Consider the following 16,648-nt stretch of genomic DNA (forward strand, 5'->3'; position numbering starts at 1 on the left):
TTCATCATGACACTAGCCTCCAATAGGCCTCAATGCTTGGTCTCTCTAGTTTTCAGATCCTATCATGCTAGAACTGGACTACTCCTTAACTCATAGAGAACTCTTAGGCCTACACCAACTTACAGGTCGTGACACATGCACATGGCTTAACCATTATTGGCACTAAATGACCCTCGATGTATGCACATACCTCGACCACCACAAGACTTGTTGGTCCTTTGTCTTGGCACATACTTTGACCACCATCAATACATGCTAGCCCTTTGTGTAGGTAGTTCCCTTGAACACTATCGGCGCGTGCTAGATCACGCATCATACGCGTGTATCTCGGGCTTAGGCTACGTACCATGCGTACCATGACCTGGTAGTAGGTGGGTTTAGGCATGTCTTAATATTTTTTCCATGCCAATGCCAATTTTATGGCTTGTAAATTCATCTAATGGTCCCTTAAGCCTTCATGTGAAGTTTCATGACAAGATGACACATTTTTTATTTTTCATAATTTTTAAAATTTTTCATGATTCAAGATTTTTTGAAATTTTTTTAGAATACATTTTAGCCTTAAATTTGGTGTACGAAATCCTTGTATTTTTCTTAGCATCCAAAAAAAATTTAGGTAAAAAATCAAAGTATAGAAGATTTTATGGCCATTTGAAAAGAACATACCTATTTTGGACGCTTGAATAGCTGCTATCTATGAACCTATAAAAGCTCTTATGCTTATTAAAGGGGTGTGAGTTTCCAAGGTTCCTTGAGGGATAGGGGGCCAATACAAAGGCCAAAGACTAGCACCTATCACACATCATGTGTGCATACCCCTTAGCCCCTACCCCTTATCACTAGATCCCTAATGATATTGATCAGGTTCTCTGGTGATGCTTTGACGATGGTGCCTTAGACAAAAAAATGTAGCACCATCACATGCTCGAGCCCAGCATGTGTACTGTGGCTTAGAATCAATCTCCAACCAAGGTCTCAACCATTAATGGCACATGCCGGCACATGGTGTGGGCACATACCTCGATCATCATCAACACAAGCTAGCTTTTGGTATAGGCACTTGCTTGAACCACCATTGGTATATGCTAGCCCTTGGTATATTTTAGATGCCTCGATCAGAATCAATAAAAAATGGCCCTTGATGTGGGTAGTTGCTTTGAACATAATCAGTACATACTGGCCCTTGGTGCAAGCAGTTGCCTTAAACCCATTGGCATATACTAGGCCTTAGTGCAAGCACATACCTTGACCACCATCAGCACCTATGGACCCTTAGTGCAAGATTTGCTTGTTTGAAAAAAGTATCCCAATTTCAAAACTTTTTAATGTCTATTGCTACCATATTTGTAAAATCTCTCATGCTCTTTAAAGGGTGGTTGTTTAGGCTCTCCTCACTCCCTTATGAGGGGACTAGGTGTGTATAACGGGCCTATCATTGTGTACATTCATGGCAACATCCCTAGAGTAAAATCTAGGTTGTGCATGCCTTCTAGCCATGTTGTTTGGTGACTGGTTGCTATGGTGAACCACAAACACCCATCACCTCAACTAGTTGGCATGCATGTGAAAAAGGGGCTTGACTATGTTGATTTCAAGTCCATGCCTACGGTTGATGCTAATCTCAAGTCTATGCTTATGATTAATGCTACCTGAAACTATAAACTAAGTCCCTAAATTAGGTAACTACTCTTCAAGGTGGTGCAAGTGGAAGCTAAGGTTGTGGGCTAGGTCTAGCCAAGTCTCTTAAGTATTTGGAAGTTTCATGATCCCTTCTCATAGACCACAAAAATGCCTTGGCTGGCCAAGCCCCTACATGTGTCATAAGCTGGTAGCTTAAGCCTAGCTACCCTGTAACCTTAGGTGGGAAACTACCATCCATAGGCCTAAATCAGCCTTTCCCTTACTCTTTGCCAATCATTTTTGCCATACACTCCATTAGCTCCCTAAAAGCTTAGAAGAAAGCTAGGAAGGAGGGTTAAAGCAATTGTAACTTTTATTTACATGATACTATATACAATTACTTTATGTCTAAGTCTATGACATGGTTTTTCTTGTTTATGTAGCTTCAACTTGTTTACAAATGAAGAGAATGGCCTTTATTTATACTTGAGCCTCACCAACACATATGACCCTTATTGATCCAAGTGTGTGGCCCTTATAGGCCTTTTAGACACTTTCATGGTCCTTAAACACTTTCTAGGTCAACTAAGGCCTTTACAAAATCTAGCTTGTTCTACACTCCCTGCTAAGCCTCGAGTCTACAAGTGTCCGAGTACTTTCACTTAGTGCCTGTACTTAGCAGGTTCTAAAACCTTTCCCGTCTGGTCATTACTCCACATGAAGCTAGGGCCTTTTAGAGCCTTTCTTAATTAGGTGTTATAGTACCTATTACTATTCCTACCTTAATCCCTTTTAGAACCTTCAGTACTTATGCAAGTGGTTAGCCTTTAGGCTTATCTAGACTATTTTGCACTCGTGTACCTAGCGTATCTCTAGGCTAATCTAGAGCCTTCTGTGCCTGCTCGTCTATGCCACTTTTTTAGGGCATTTTAGATCCTTCAAATGAGCAATCTTCATTCTTGGCACTAGGCTGCTTACCCCACCATGCTCTTATAGCTTAGCCTAGGCCCTAATCTACAAACTTGGGCCTCGTATATGCCTTTAGGACCTTATTTTCAATCCTTCCCAATCTTTTACCCACACCAACTTGAACAAGCCACTTCTTTTAACCCATTTGGCTTATGATTTGCACATGAACTATGACACATGCAACTGATGCTACCTAAAAACCCAGGAACAAGTCCCTGAATCAGGTAATGTCCCTCTGGGTGCTGACAATATAGTTTACATGTGCGGTCCCAACCAGACCAAGCATCGATGGTGTCATGTCATTGTTGTTTATTAGATGGTAGATGTAGTCTCTAGCCTTTACTTGTGTTTTACTTGTGCATAGTAGTTGTGGCATGACCTCATATGTCATTTCCTCTGCTCACTTGTTGTATAATTGAATGGATGGGTTGTGGACTGATGTGTGTGGATGCTACCACTTATACACAATGGATATATGAGTGGTGCTATGGTTGTGTATGTTGGTAGACTCCATGATCGATGCATTGAACTATCAACCCATCATCCTTTTCAATCTCCCTCTATGAGGTCATCATACCTTAAGGGTGCCATCGAGATCCTGTGCTGCATACTAAATCAATGGAAACTGGATGTCTTGCCATCCTTTATTGGTTTTATGTCTTTTTGGGCTATACGTCAAACCTCAATCGTGCCCCATGTCCCAAGTGTGCCACGCAAACCTCTATAGCCACATTGGTGCATTAGTGTTTGATCATGCTCTTAGATGTAGAACATTTTGTAAGCATGGTCTCTTAGCCCTTATTCATCCAATTCTATGCATTTTATGTGCTTGACATGCACGATGCTTGTGCTCTATGTTAGCTCTCTCCGTTGTTTAGTCGGTGTGTTAAGGCCCATGTAGTGCCAACATCCCAAAAGAATGCTACCTAGTTGATCCTACCAGTAGTCATATGCTTGTCTAAAAGATTAAGCCATGCATGTGAAAGTTTAAACTAATTCAGACTATGAAACTATGAATGGTTCAACAAATTAGTTATAGTTTGTTTGATGGTATCTAGTACTCGGATAACCGTAGTAATTCTAGAGCTAATATATGCAACAAATCTTGACTTCTAAAAGGGATGCATTATTAGATAAAAGGTCAATGCAGGGTTTGCCTATTACTCAAATGATTCATGATAACATGATGGATCACATGGCCTTTGTATCGATGATGCATCATTCAAATTTTTGCCCTATCAACTTTTGATGGTAGGATAGTGGCTTACTATAGTGGCAACAAGTAACAAAGAATTAGGGTTTGATTCTAGAGAGGGATCCTAAGAAATGGTAGCAGGTGTGCAAATTACCCAATTCTGACTTGAGGAGGTAGTAACAATAAATAACAATACTAGGCTTTATGAGTCTGGTAATTGGAATGAGTATAGTCTAAAACCCTTAATAAGGATCCATTAGAGTTTAAGTTTAGTGCTAGCAGTTATAATAATTCCAGCTCTAATAGTGTATATTTATGTTGTTGCAATTAAAAAACTTGTAGTTAGAACTAAGGTTGGGTTATTCGGTCTACCTCATAGTGAGCATTGGTCTACTCATCCCTGCTGCCATTGATGTACTCTTGGCTTTAACTAGCCGAGTCATTACTTTAGAGTTGTTACTTTGAAGAAATTAGAGTGCTCAAAGCAAGCCTAAGATTGTATACATTAGCATGGATAATATCATAGGATTTTAGTCCTACTGTGTTAGCCTTTGGGATTAGAGTAATGATTAATAGGGATAGTCAAGCGCATTCATATTTCATAGTCAGAGGTGAAATTTTTGGATTTATAAAAAATGAACAATTACAAAAGCATTTACCAAGGATGTTTTCATTAATCAAGAATGAAAGTTGAGGGCTCAAAGACAATCAGATATCATCCTAGTCTCAACCATAAACAATGTTGACCAAGGATCAATAATGTTACTTTTAGAAATCCATCAACACATTATGAGAAATCAAAGTCCTTAGGTTTCGAGGGGAGTATGGTTGCAAGGCTGAAACTTAAAAGGATTGACATAAGGGTACCACCAAGAGTAGAGCCTGTGGCTTAATTTGACTTAACATGGGGGAACTTACCAGGTTTAGACATACTAAGGATTGATAGAATGAGAGCTCTTTCTTGATTCTATAGGTGGTGGTGCATGGCTGTTCTTGGTTGGTGAAGCAATTTGTCTAGTTAATTTTGTTAACAAATGAGACTTCAGCCTACTAACTAGCTATGAAGAGGTGATCCTTCATGGCTACCCTCTTAGAGGGACTATGGTCACTTAGGTTAAGGAAGTTTGAAGCAATAACAAGTTTGTGATGCCCTTAGATGTTCTAGACTACACACACACTACACTAATGTATTCAACGAGTTTATATGTCACTGTCCATAGGAAAGACCAAGCCAAGGGTTCTCATTGAGATAGGGAGCATTTCTAAAGCTAATGAGACCAAGTCAATTTGTAAGGTAGACTAGGCATAGAGGTGTAATAGAGGTCCCAGGGGTAAGACCATGACCCAAAATGGATGCATAGGCACTGAAATGAACTCAAGAAGCTTAAGCCAGTGGATTTGGTTTAGTAGCTTTCAGATAGACCCAGGCATGGGTGCAGGTGTATGCCTAAGCATAGGTAGAACCAAACCTAGCACAAGCCCAAAAAAGGGCCCTACATGGGCACTGCTAAAGAATGAGTCCAATATAATTCAAACTCCTTTGTAATAGAGTCCATGTAAAAATAGAACTCTTTAATGTAATCCTATTGTAATGTCCTATATATATTGGACTCTTTGTAAGCTTAAGATAGGAACTATGTCAACCATTGATTCAAAGGAGCCTTAGTTATAAATAGATGGTGCCCTCAACCTCATTATACTCTCCACAACTTGAGTAATACAAGTTTACTCTTGCCTATCTCTGTCATTCACTATAGCTTTCTATTAAACAGTTTAGGTATAGCCTTATCTAATAGCAGATTGGGGCAACTAGCCTTGGAGTTTTAAGTACCCATGCATCTGTCTAGTTAAAGGATTATCTAAGATACTAGATAAGTCAATTCCAGGGTCTTAGAGCCATACAAGTCAAAGAGTCTCAACCTATGATAAGTGGTATTAGAGTAGGTTTAGAACTGGTTCAGAGTCAGCAAAAACTATTCCAGAGTGATTAATACTATGTGCTGCTGGAACTAAATTTAACATTGGGAGAGGTTTCGAACGTGTTGGTGTAGGCATTCAATTTTTTGGTGTGGGCATCGTAGGTCATTTTTGTGCTTGTGTGCTGGTGATATGCCCCTTAGTGCACAAGATACATGTGTACAAGAGTGTAGACTAGGTGTTCAATCGATTACTATTATGGTACTATAGAAATGCTAGGCATGGTGTGTAGCTGCATAGACTGGTGGCTGACCAAGAATGCAGGGCATGTTAAGCTAATGTGTAGATTGGTGCTTGACAATGTGTGTGTGTTGGTGTGTTGTGCCAACAGATAGGTGTGTTGGTTCATAGGGACCAAGACTAGATCACTGGAATGTGCAAAAGGTTGAGGTAGTCTCTTTGGTTTTGTAAATTGTTTAGGGTTGTTACATCACTAGGGAAAACTAGACTGAAGGCCAGGGTAAGGGCCTTGATAAGTGCCCACCTATAGATGAAGAAAGGAAGGCTAGATTGAGAGACATGGTGATGTCACTAGATACCTAATTGTAAAAGTTCAAGGTAACTATTGTTGAATTAAGGTATAGGTTCAAGGATAAGGAAGGATCCTTGAATGAGGCATTAGAGGTGCTCATGCAGTGGAATGAGGCATTGGAGGCCATGGTGTCAACCTTGCAAAAGGAGCTAGCAAGGCTTAGGGTTGATCATACTACATTTCAAACTGCCATAGTTGTTGGTAAGGGCTTAGGACCTAAGGTGGTGGTCGCTAAGCAATTTTTAGATGGTCAAAAGCTAGGAGTAAAGACCATGCTGCAACAAAGAGGTATGTAAGAGTCAAGTTGGGCTAATGTTGTTGTGGAATCGAAGACTCGGGTTTAGTGTACCAAATCTCCAAAGCTTAGGGGAAACAACCAAAGTAGGGAGACACCAATGTTTGATCCTTAGGGGAGGAAAGGCCTATGAGAAATCCCAAATTTTGCATGGCCACTATTGCCACTACTAGGGGCAAGGAGAATAAACCCTTGAGTTGTTTTTTATGTAACAATTAGCATAGGGTGAAGAAGTGCCCGAGGTGTGCAAGGCCTTCAACCATCAACTACTCAGAGAAGTTGTTTGTAGGCAAGAGTAGTAGTGGTGATGAGCACTAAAATGAGCCTAAGGTGATGCAACTTGACACTTTTTAATTTTGTTGAAAAGGCAGAACCTCTCTAGGAGATGATAGTGAAGTGGTAATGGAGTGCCACAGCATTAGTCCCAAGATGTAGCCATATCCCTCCAAAAAAAATTTTGTAACAGGTAACTTAAAGAAAGTAGAGGGGACATTGGGTGTGTAGGCAAAAAGGACTAGTGCAGCACAAGGTTAATGATACTCGAAGAACAACAGTAAAGTACTTATTTGGGTATAGGACAGACACATGGGAAATCTAGTTCGAGGGGAGAAGACGAAGTTGATTTGCACAGAAGCATGCAGTTCAAGTGTAGCATCCCTCTAGCAATGAGGGTGTTGCTAGAATGAATGGGAGAGAATGTCACAGTCCATAAGAAGGACCAAGCCCAAGGGTTCTCACTGAGATAGGGAGGGGTTCTAAGGTAATCAGGACCAAGTTAGAATGCAAGGAAAACTAGGCCCAGAGGCGTAATAGAGGTCTTGGTGGTAAGACCATGACCTAGAATATATGCATGGGTGTCGAAACAAGCTTAGAGAGCTCAAGCTAAGGGATCTAGTTTGATAGCTTTCAAATAGACCTAGGCATAAGCACGTGAGTAGGCCCAAGCATAGTAGAACTAAACCTGCAAAAAAGGGCCCCATATGGATATTGCTAAAAAAAGAGTCCAAGCTAATTCAAACTCCTTTCTGATAGAGTTTATGTAAAATTAAAACTCTCCAATGTAATCATATTGTAATGTCCTATATATATTAGACTCTTTGTAAGCCCTAAGATAGGAACTATGTTAGCCATTGGTTCAAGGGGGCCGTAGCTATAAATAGGAGAAGCCCCCCACCCTCACTATACACACCACAATTTGAATAATACAAGTTTACTCCTTCCTATCTCTATCGTTCTCTTTAGCTTTCCATCAAGCAATTTATGTGCAGCCTTGTCTAGAAGTATATTAGGATGGTTGGCCTTGGAGTTTCAAGTGTCCATGCATTAATCTAGTTAAAGGCTGCTCTAGGACACCGAATGAGTTAATTCTTGGGTCTTAGAGCTACACAAGTCAAAGCTTGAGTCTCAACCTGTGACATATAGCCTTGGCTAATAGGCCCAAGTAATATTTGAAATTTCATCATCATGGTGATTGATCATTTTAATTCTTGGTATTTAACGAGGAATTCTTAGTAGGCATGAGTCATCAGCTCACACTAACGACATCCTTGCCCTTTGTACATACCACCCATCACTCCTACTGATTGAATGGTCTGATGAAGTGTTTGGATCATGGCAATATGATAGTTCATTGCCTATGATGTCTCGAGAAGTCCACCGAACCTTACATTTAGAGGAAGGAAAAGTGATAACAAGGTTTTCGTATGTGAACTTGTGAAAAGATCATTATTGAAACTTGCTACAATGCATTAACAAAACACTAAGGGGGTAAGGGTACCTTCATGTGTCAAGCCCCTTCCTGTTCTAGCTGTGCATGACAATCGATTCATTTCACTTCCTAAGCGGGTGAAACTATTAGTCTCATTGCTTACGGCTGAATAACGAACCCTTGGTGCCAAACACCCTAGTGAGCCAGAATGAAAAAGAGTATGTGTGCCTTCTCCATCCTGTTCATGGTGCATACATGGGCGACATCATGACTCATTTTTTCATGAAAAACAAAAACAACTCTCAGCAATGGATATCTCAACTCTCACATCGATGAAGAATGTACTAAAATGTGATACATGGTGTGAATTGTAGAATTTCATGAACCATTGAGTCTTTGAATGCAAGTTATGCTACAAGCCATTAGGCCGAGGGCACGCCTGGCTGGGTGTCATGCATTATCTCCCCCTCTAAACCCCCACCCATTAGGCTCTACAGTAAGGGGCTGAAAGTTGCCCCTCATGATCTCATTGATCGTGGTTGGCCCAAAAGCGAGTCCCCGACAATGATAGCATTGTGGTCATTGGTGGTAAAGCTCTTGGCATGCCTCAACTCTAGTGATGCATGCTCGTTGTCCATCTAGACCCCATTGGACCCCTTACATCACTTGATTGATGCTAGCATCATAACCCCAGGTTAAGTAAGATTACATGATGAATTTAAGCATATATATATGCAGAGAAAAAGAAACTTACCAAGATTCCCTTAGCAATAAAAAGCAAACTAGAAAGAGCCCAACTTGAGAATCGGGTGCCCACGGTGTCTGAATTGTAGTTTACAGACGAGTCCTCAGTGGTGGACCAGGCCCAAGTCTCTAGGAATGGGGAGCCAAAAAAGCTGAGAGCCCAGTTATGCCTAGACCCTATCACACCATAAGGCACTATCTGTGGGTCAGGTTGTTTGGGTATGTAGCCCTAATAAGGTAGTAAATTCCATCCAAGGCTGAATATGGGTGAGAAACTGATAGAGAACAAGTATCACGAGGGAAAGATGAAAAGGACTTTGAAAAAAGAGTCAAAGAGTTCTTGAAATTATCAAGAAAGAAGTGAAATGGGGGCCAATGATGCATCTTGGTTAAATGTGGAACAATGATAGCTGATCCGTCGATCGACTAGGGGATGGGCCATTGTGGGTCATGGCGGTGGCCCAAACCTAAGCTTTCAATATTCCTATGGAGACATCGTTACCACAATTATAAAATGTAGCACATGCCATCTCGACATGCCTCAACACTCACATGCTCCTGACATAGGCTTGTAGGTTCCTCATCTGACTTATCTTGAAACATGGACTAAGGAGTCTAACATGTGTGTGAGTCAATGGGGTAGAAAACCTATAAAACACAAAGAAGCTGATTGATGGGATCCCTCATGAGTGAGCTACTGATCGACCTTGATCTTTTAAGAAGGGTTCGAGTGTGAGCATGATTGTAAATACCTAAAAGATAAGGAACTATGCCTAAGTGGGACAAAGCCAAAGGAAACTATGGTGGAGGCCCACAATGATACTATCATGTAAATTGTTCAACTAACTTGTGAATAGGGGTGAAAGACTAATCAACAATTTAATAGCTAGTTCCCTCTGAAGTTGTCCTAAGGATAGTTGGAGCCCTTAGTGAATTCCATCAGGTAAAGCTAATGATTAGAGGCATTGGTGGTAACACCCTCGACCTATTCTTAAACTTTAACTAGGTAGGATAGTGTAGCTTCATTAAGCCATGCCACGAAATTGAGAGCTCCAAGTGAGCTATTTTTGGAAAGTAGAATTGGTGATGCAGGATGAACCAAAAGCCAAGTTATGGTGCCCAACTTTGCACTAACCTAGAACCCAAAAATTGTGTTGGTCGATTAAGATAGTATAATAGTGGTCATGGAAGTTAAAATTTGCTAAGGAGTGTGTAACAACTCACCTACTAAGTCAACTGGCCTTGAAAATGGATGACGCTTAAGCACATGACCTATACTCAACTATCAGGGCAAGGGCCAAGCCCTAATAAGTAACAAGACACATGGTCACTATAAAACCTGAGGCATGAGCTTGGGTGGAGCAGCTCTTAATGTAGATCTTGGCATTAGTAGTAAATATTCAAATGAAAACTTTCAAGGCCAAAGAGAGGAAAGGTTCCATGTGAATGGCACTTGCATATGGGTCAGTTAATCTTAAGAGATGGGGGAAGATAGTCTAATAGTGCATCTTGAACAAGCTTTTAAAAGGGAATAAAGTTAAAATTCTTGAACCGAGATACAGCGATTGATGGCAACATTAAAGAATCTAGAGACATTGGTGGGGTCCTCGAAAAGAGTTATCTTTTCTATTCCATGGCCTCCCTACCTTGGAAATGACTCAACTGTAGGTAGGGTCCAGTAGCCAAATGAGCAACGTATGTTGCTTGCTGTCTGGTGCACCCTTGGCAAGTCTTGAAAATTTGGAGCACCGAGTGCCATTCGTGTATGATCATACTCATAACCACATCAGGTCTCCAAGGTAAACAACCATTGGTCAATGGAACAATGTATGCAAGGGAAGTCAGCAAAATGGATTCGTAACCTCGAGAAAAGGATTAACTCTAAGGGCTATGCATGGAGGTCCTATTTTTGAACCCGTCGACTATCAATGCACTACTGAGCTACTCCCATGGTAAGAGCAAGTCACCATGTGCCAGTTAAGAGCCTTCCCTAAACAATGAATAGTCAACTTTAAACTAGTATGGACTAAGGGAATCTGACTACTTAATTAAAACAAAAAATTGTGATAGTCCCTACAAATGTTCACACAATGTAATTTTTACCCAGTGTTTTTAATGTTAAAGTGAAAAAATTCAGCCAAGCGTAGGCAAATGGTGAGAGTAACTATGACTTTCTTAAGGTAGCCAAATGCCTTGTCATCTAATTATTGATGCGCATGAAAGGATTAATGAGATTCCCACTATCCTTGTCTACTATCTGGTGAAACTACAACCAAAGGAATGGGTTTAGCAGAATCAACAAGGAAAGAAGACCCAATTGAGCTTAACTCTAGTCTGACTTTGTGAAATGACTTGAGAGGTGTAGGGTAAGTGGCAGCCCTTAAGTGAAATTAAAATACCACTACTTTTAATGCTACTTTACTTATTCTGTAAATCAAAGGTAAGGTACGACCCCTTCTTCTAAACCTAAAGCCAGCCTCGATCAGTGAATCTAGGTGAAAAACATTATCAAGTAGAGAGTTTGGTTGGGTGGTACATATGTTAAAAGATAATGCAAGTATCCTAAGATGAGCTCAATGAGAATAGAAATCTCATGTAGAACAAAAGGGTAAAAGCTCATTTGCTTTTGATTTCTAGTACAAATACAAACTATGAAAGAATGGCCTATCGATCCTTTAGACCATCAGAATTTGAAGCTAGAGGTGTTAGAAACCACATGGATAATTGGCTTGTGGCAGCCAAGCATTCATAGTGACTTTGCTTCTTTATCTTTCAATGTTAACTTTTTTGATCATTATGAAGCAAAATTCACCAAGTGTTGGATTGTTCACCAGCCATTGGGAACGTGAACTAGGTTTAGACTATCATGAGATAGGTTAGATTTACCTTACTAATTATAGTGTCGCAATAGTAATTCAACCTAGTATGAAAACAATTGTTTATTTGCACAATAGGTCATCACATTTGGTTGAAAAGCTAAAGGTACAAAGCTACCATGTGCTGGATTATAACCAAATGCCTTCAAGTCAAAATCTAGGCTAAAAGTGATGCATGTGCCTATCACCCAAATGTTGACCCACAGTAGGGGCCAATGCCCCCAAGGGCATGTGTCCTAGGTGTAGCCCCCATGGTGAATAAGCCACACAAGCCTCCTTGGAGCTCAGTTCCCATCGAGTGGCAAGTAGAATCTTTTATAGATGACTTAAATACATGATAGGATATTGTATGTGGTAGAGTAGCCTTGCTACCATATCCATTGAGATTCAACCCTTTATTGCTTCAATTTTTCCCTCCCCCCACCACACCCATCGAAGTCCTTTTATTTTATTTTTTTACACCGTACCCTTCTAGGGTTGGGGATGAATGGGGTTCTCCATTGCAATAGATTTGATCAAGAATTTGTTATAGCCACCAAGTAAACTACAATTGAATACCTTTGGTAGTTGTTATAATGATAGCCTCACCCTTGGTGTTGGCACTTGCCTTGAACTCTATCAGTGCACACCAGCCTCTAGTGTAGGTTGTTGCCTGGAATAGCATCAATAGCATGTGGCCTTTGGTTGGAGTAGGCAATCGCATCCAATACCATCTACTGATGCTGGCTTATTGTTACCCCGACACCATTAATAGATGTTGGCCCTTAGTGTAAGATGTTACCTCGAACACCATTGCCAAATGCTGGCACTTGGTATAGGCACTTGCCTCAACCACCGATAGTGCAAGTGAGCTCTTGGTATAGGTTGTTGCCTTGAACTCCTCTTAGTAGATGCTGGCACTTGGTGCGACTTGTGTATTGTGAACCTCCCACCCATAACACTTACGTACCCCTCGATCACCATCAGCACCAAATGATGCTCGATGCATGTGTTACATGCTCCAATCTTAAGCCAAACTTCATGCAACCTTGGATAGGGAATTGACTTTGTTTGCCTAAGTTAGCCTACAAAAGTCAAGTGCTTAACATAATTCTAGCTTATCAAAAATTATGCTGTAGTATTAGGCCTTTTAGAAGCCCATAAATTTGATCTTCCTAGGACTATGTTCAAGTGTGCCCATACTATGTCTGACTATGCACCCATACCTTGGTCATTAGTGCCCATAGCTGGGTCTGATTGTGTGCCCATGCATCATTCACTAGCATCTACACCTAGGTTTGGCTGAATTCTACTGAACTTGAACACTATGCCTAAGCCTCTAAAGTCTTGATCAGTACCCATACCACTAAAAAAGGCTAGTTCCTCATGACCTAGGCCTCTAGTAGGCCTCAAGGCCTAGCTCCCTAGCTATTGAACCTATCTCACTGGAATTGGAACTGCTCATCGACTCAAAGAGAACCCTTAGGCCAAGGCCAGCTTATAAACCATGATACATGTGTCACTAGTTAAGACTTAAGCTTTGACTCTTAAGGCTCCAGGACCTAGGAATGGACTCATCCAACTTCCCACATTAGCCTTCAACTGAATTCGTGCACAGACACTCAAGACTTTAGGGCCAACCACCTAAGCTACTGCTAGACAAGCCTTCGTATAAGGTGTTTAATGAAAAGCTAAAGAGAACAACAAAGATAGGCAAGAGTAAACTTGTATTACTCAAGTTATGGTGTGTATAATAAGGGTGGGCACACCTTCTATTTATAGCTAAAACCCCCTTGAATCAATGGTTGACATTATTCCTATTCTAATGCTCACAAAGAGTATAATATGTATAAGACATACAATGGGATTGCAATGAATAGTTCTAAATTTACATGTCTACACCTACTTTGGTTTTGCCTGCACCTAGGCTTACTCTCACACTCGTGCTTGGGTTTGTCTAAAAGTTGCCAAACTAGATCCTTTGGCTTAAGCTGCCTAAGCTTGTTTCAATGCCTGCACACCCATTCTAAGTCATGGTCCTGCACATAGGGCCTCCATTGCACCTTTGGACCTAGTTTCCCTTACATTTTGACTTGGTCCATGTTTTCTTAGAACCGCTTCCTATCTTGGTAAGAACCTTTCGAGAGCAGAATGCATACGCAAGCATCAGAACCACTCATGTAAGCTCCCTAAACCAAGGTTAACACTTGTAAATGGGCCTCAAATGGACTAAGCCCCGGTGCAAGTGGACTAGGCCTTGGTGTAGGCACATCATGCCATAGTAGACCTAACTATCATCAGGCCCAAGTAGACCCAATAGGTAGAACTTTCTAGAAGGATCTGGAGACTCCCATGATAATATAGTTCCTTACACAATTCAAACTTTTGACGTATATCTCATGTAATCTCTTTGTAATCTTGGATACTGTAATAGCCATTAGATTAAGTCAATCCTAACCATTGATTCATGGGGGCTTCAACTATAAATAGAAGGCTTCCCCACCCTCATTTGGTATACAAAAACACTTGAGTGAATACAAGTTATAGCATTTCCAAGCATCTCTTGCTTTCTAGCCTTTTCTAGCTTTATAGTGCCTTTCAATGTTGTTTTAAGTGCTCATTGCTTGAAAGTGTTTGCATGCTAACTTAGGCATACAATGAGGGAGTCCAGCCTAAGGCCACATGGAGCATTTGGTTTAAGTCCTAGGCCCATGACACATGTACATGCCTCAAGCACCATCGGGACATATTGGCCCATGGTCTCAGCATATGTTTCGACCACCATCAACATATGCTGGCCCTTTGTGCAAGTAGTTCCCTTAGACACCATCAACATATGTTGGGCTATGCGTACACCATGATAGACAGTATGTGGGTTCAGGCACATCTTCATATTTCTACCATGCCAATGCCATTTTTATTGCTTGTAAACTTGTATAAGAGCTTACTGGTGCCCATACCTAGGCCTGGTTCAATTTTGCCAAACATGAACATCATGCCTGAGCCTCAAGAGTCTTGATCACTACCCATACCACTACTCTAGGCTAGTTCCTCATAACTTGGGTCTCTAGTAGGCCTCAATGCCTAGTCCCCCTAGCTGTCAGACCCTATCCCACTAGAACTAGAACTGCTCTTTGACTTAGAAAGAACCTATAGGCTTGGACCAGCTTGCAAACTATGACCCATGCATATGCCTCAACCACCATTAATACATCTTGGCCCTTGGTCTCGACATATGCTTCATGCACCATCAACACATGTTTTGTCACGCACCACGTGTGGGTATCCTAGGCTCAGGAGGTGTGTCATGGGCTCCAACCTAAGACTCAGAATTCATGCAACCTTAGGCTTGGAATCACCTCCTTCTAGCCTAAGTTAGCCTAGAACACAAGTGTACAGGCAATAGAACAATAGGAAGGACAGAATGCTCAAGTTTGAGAAAAACAAAAGAACAAGAGAATTGTTGGAATATACTTTGTATTTTACTAAAACTAAAGTGTAAGATAATGTACAAAAGAGGGTGGGGCAACCCTCTATTTATAATTGAGGTCCCAGCTACACTTATGGCTAAATCCCTAGAATCAAGGAATTACAATCAATCAAGGATCACATAGATTACATTAATACACAATTTTGCTTTCCAATTTTTAAGGTCAACCAAATCTTCCAAAAGGCTTCTGCTGATCTTGTGTGCTTCTAAAAAATCTTACTAGACACTTCCTCTCCTGTGCCTTCTTGGATATGGTGTGGGCATCTTGTGAGCCTAGCCTTAGCCTTGCGAGCTAACCTACATACTATATAGGCAGTTTGAACTCCTCTCCAAGGGCTAGTGTGCAAACCCTCACCAATGCTCCTAGTGCACGAGCCTCAACCTCAAGTGCTTGAGCTTGTGTGCCTTGCACACCCACCCAGGGCATGACATTCTCCCTCACTTCATTGCGTAATGCCCTCATTATGTCTTCTATATGGTGCTGCTTCATCTAGTCCCAAAATTGCCTAAGTCTTCTGCTAGTTCACAACTTGCCTCACTATTTGGAAGTCCTTTTCAGTGCACCAATAACTCTTGTCTTTGTTGGTAGTTCTTCTACCTTATTTTTTGGTCAACTATGATGTTGTGGACCTCCTTCTCATATAAGACCCTAGCTCCTAATGGCGTATGCTTTGACTCTGCCCATCCTGGATCTCTTTTATCTTCACGGAATGGCTTGAGCATGCTAACTTGGAACATCGGGTGTATTTTCAGCTTGGGTGGCATATCTAAGTTACAGGCAACCTTGCCTACTCTCTTCACTACTCAAAAAGGTCCCTTATACATCTGGACTAGGCTTTTGTGTAGCCTCTTGTGGTGCACAATGGGGTGCAGCTTCACCAACACCAAGTCTCCTACTTGGAACTGTATGTCCCACCTATTCTGGTCTACCCATTTCTTTGACCTCTTTGTCTCTTTGTGTAGATAGACTCTAGCTAAGTTAGCTTGCTCTTGCCAAGCCTTGGCAAACTTGTATGCTACTGGATTTGGCCTTGTATAACTTACAGTAATCAAATCGGGTGTTAGCGATTGCTAACCTATTATGATCTCAAATGGAATCTAGTTCGTTACCTCACTCTTTTACAAGTTGTAAAAAAATTGGGTGACATCTAACAGCTTTGGCTAGTTCCTTTGTGTGGTACTCACATAGTGCCGAGGTAGACCTCTAATACCCTATTCACATGCTCAGTCTGCTCATCGGTCTATGGATGTATGCTAATGGAA

The 16,648-nt window shown here is 41.1% G+C and overlaps 1 non-coding gene and 2 pseudogenes across 1 annotated transcript; all 3 read left to right on the top strand.

The window, feature by feature from the left end:
- Positions 1-3,515: 3,515 nt before the first annotated feature.
- On the top strand, positions 3,516-4,600 carry LOC149517809 (18S ribosomal RNA; annotated as a pseudogene).
- A 3,993-nt stretch (positions 4,601-8,593) lies between these two features.
- Positions 8,594-8,749, top strand: LOC149517810 (5.8S ribosomal RNA). Its single transcript, XR_016344385.1, has one exon. It is a non-coding gene; the product is annotated as a 5.8S ribosomal RNA (ribosomal RNA).
- A 232-nt stretch (positions 8,750-8,981) lies between these two features.
- LOC149517811 (25S ribosomal RNA) lies at positions 8,982-12,328 on the top strand (annotated as a pseudogene).
- Positions 12,329-16,648: the final 4,320 nt, after the last annotated feature.

This window comes from Durio zibethinus, chromosome 8 (genome assembly GCF_047325235.1).
Source record: "Durio zibethinus cultivar Kanyao isolate XHJ-2024 chromosome 8, ASM4732523v1, whole genome shotgun sequence".
NCBI classification, from domain to species: Eukaryota; Viridiplantae; Streptophyta; class Magnoliopsida; order Malvales; family Malvaceae; genus Durio; species Durio zibethinus.